Genomic DNA, 3042 nt, shown 5'->3' with positions numbered 1-3042 from the left:
ATTGTTTTAAGCCAAGCCGATCGCAGAGGATATGCAGACAGACCAACAGACAAACAGACAGAAGTATAATGCAACCTATAACCCTATGATTATTAACGAGGGTAGTATATTAACAAGCTAAGCCTGTCATGCCTACGCTCAGCTTATATGTGACCCTCCACCACGAATGAGTCGCTTTGCACCAGAGGTCGATTTTTAGTTATTGGTATATCATAAATCTGCAATAAATGACCTTTACAGCGAAAAAAAAAAGTTTGTAAATCGGATGATTCTGTGAAAAGTTATTGTGATTTGAAGTTCTAAAGTCGCGAAAGTAACGAACTGAGAAATCAAGGCCGAAAAGTTTTGGAACATGTTCATAGCAACCACATACTTCTAAGCAAGATATGTTCATAAAATTTGGCACACACATAGTTAGTGGCAATATCCACAATTGCACAAAATTTGGAAGAAAAATATTGAGTGTATTTGATTTTATTCAAATAAGAATTTTCTAATTTTTTTGGAAAGAATTGCAACTGAAGTATTAGTATACTTACTTTTTAATCAGCTCAACATGACTAAAAACCTTCCAGTTTTAAGATCAGTTTTGTTGTGGTGTTGTTTGTGGTCCAATTACTAGGAAACTTTTGCTATGTACAGTATGTGTACTAAAATTATGCCAGATTAGAGGTAAAAAAATGCTAAATCATGATGCCGAATCATGTGATTGTTGTAATTCAATGTGCTCAATGGCTTAGTGTGCTTGTGATATTACCATAATCCATACAACAAGCACAACAAAATAACAAAAAAGATCCACACAACAAAACTGCTCATACAAAAGGTACAAGTTCATGTGTGTTTTATCCCAGCATAGCATCAAATGAAATACATTTCATAATCCAAATGAACACTTCAAACACTTCATCTGCAAAGAAAACCTATTTGTCAAACCCCATACTTCACACAATAAAGACACACAACCTCATCAAACAAACACTCAATCTGCTAAAAAAAAAAAAAATAAAAAAATAAAAATAAAAAATGTGCTGATATGTGGCACAGGTAATCAATTCTTGTGGTACAAAGTGTCATCAGGGTGGATGGTGTTGATATTGAACCTTCTTCCTCCACTCTTTTTTCTCCACCGGTGGTGTCAGTATGTTCCAAAAATGCATGGTTTATCCTGAAACAGTTTGTTATGTAATACTTCTTTATCTCTTTTCATTTTCTTTGTTTTGAATTATTTTCTATATGTTCTAAAGTTTATTCATTAATGCCTTAAATATCAACAGTAATTTCAGTTTTGTACATTTACATCACAGCTTTCATTCTTTACACAGGACTTTACAAAATGCTTTACTTCTAGTTCTATGTATTTTATCAGAAAATAAAAAAAGAATACACTTATGATATATATATATATATATATATATATATATATATATATATATATATATATATATATATATATATATATATATATATCATAATATAATCAGACAAAGCAGTTTACTGATAATAAAAGTATGAAATAGTGATTATTAATGCTGTATCACTATGAGTATCAGTGTGCATATCAGTGTGCATGTGCATGACATGCTGCAATCCATTAAGTTACTTTATGCATAGTGGCATGTCAAGCACATGCACACTTATATCATTTATGTAAATGTCTGTGCAAAAGTTTACAATTCCATACATGTACATCTAGACAAAGTTTGTAAAAAGAAACTAAGTTTGCACACTTCATGGTAAATTTATACTATAAATCATAGTACATTAACAGTTGACTCACTCACTCATAGATAGTTCACCAGCAGACAGTTCTTTAGTTGACAGTGTAGTTAGTTTGGTGGTGTTGCCTCTCCTTCTGATGACATGACTTGCCAGCAGTGATATCAGAATTATTCATTGGTGTACAGGCAGGCATATAAAGTACCATCATATCTTTCAGGGCTGAAAAAGAAATTGAACTATTAGTAATACTGTTAGTATTTACTGTTGACACAACTCTATATTTATTTAAAACAACACACACACACACACACACACACACACACACACACACACACACACACACACACACCAACCTGACACACATTCACATAAAATATCCATTGAAGCAAATTCTGTGAAACTGAAAACTGTTCATAATGTCATGCCCCTGAACCTCCCCTTGCTCAGTTAAATGGTTAAACTGTGAAGGGACAGTGTATGTGTGTGTGTGTGTGTGTGTGTGTGTGTGTGTGTGTGTGTGTGTGTGTGTGTGTGTGTGTGTGTGTGTGTGTGAGTGAGTATGTGACTCACTGTGTGACACACATTGTGTGTGTGTGTGTGTGTGTGTGTGAGTGACATGTATACACACTGTGTCACACATTGTGTGTGTGTGTGTGTGTGTGTGTGTGTGTGTGTGTGTGTGTGTGTGTGTGTGTGTGTGTGTGTGTGTGTGTGTGAGAGAGAGAGAGAGAGATCTTTTAATTTACATTCTGTTAATTTCCTCAGATTCACTTTATTCTTTTAATCATTTTTATTCCACATGTCAAACAGTGAATTCCTGTTCCAATGTAAGACAATAAATCAGTCTTGAGTCAATCATTGTTAAATAAATTATTATCAATTGATTATACCATCATTACATTTCAGTATTTGTCAATGTGGGTAAAATAAGAAAGCTTACCTTCAGACACTTCAGCTATATCCAGTCCCCCAGTCACTTTGCTTGCACATTCCTTGTGTGAGCTGTGAGAAACTCAGGTCTATCACTTCAGTGCAGCAAGTCAGTTTCAATTGTTTCCATGTCAGTCACAACACTGATGGCACCTGGTGCATGTGATTTCGGCAATGACAGGCGAAGGCTTCCAATCTTTCTGTATCTAGTGCAAATGTTGATTCGTCATCTACATCAAAATTAATATTATTGTTGATGAAAACTGAACGACAATCCTGCGTCGTCTGCTTTCGAAATCAGCGTTGCCTTCGTGTTCACTGAGATCGATTTCATGAACGGTCAGTTCCATCAATGAAGTACTGGGTTAGAAACTCACAAATGTCGTCTTC

General features: G+C 34.7%; 1 long non-coding RNA gene across 1 annotated transcript; it reads right to left on the bottom strand.

Moving 5' to 3' along the window:
* Positions 1 to 1033: 1033 nt before the first annotated feature.
* Positions 1034 to 2735, bottom strand: LOC143300673 (uncharacterized). Its single transcript, XR_013057677.1, has 3 exons — positions 2663 to 2735; positions 1785 to 1941; positions 1034 to 1168 (listed from the first exon to the last, which is right to left on the bottom strand). It is a non-coding gene; the product is annotated as an uncharacterized LOC143300673 (long non-coding RNA).
* Between the last annotated feature and the right edge of the window lie 307 nt (positions 2736 to 3042).

The sequence above is a fragment of the Babylonia areolata genome, chromosome 26 (genome assembly GCF_041734735.1).
Source record: "Babylonia areolata isolate BAREFJ2019XMU chromosome 26, ASM4173473v1, whole genome shotgun sequence".
NCBI classification, from domain to species: Eukaryota; Metazoa; Mollusca; class Gastropoda; order Neogastropoda; family Buccinidae; genus Babylonia; species Babylonia areolata.
Note: the sequence above shows the minus strand (reverse complement) of the source record. Positions and strands in the feature narration are given on the sequence as shown.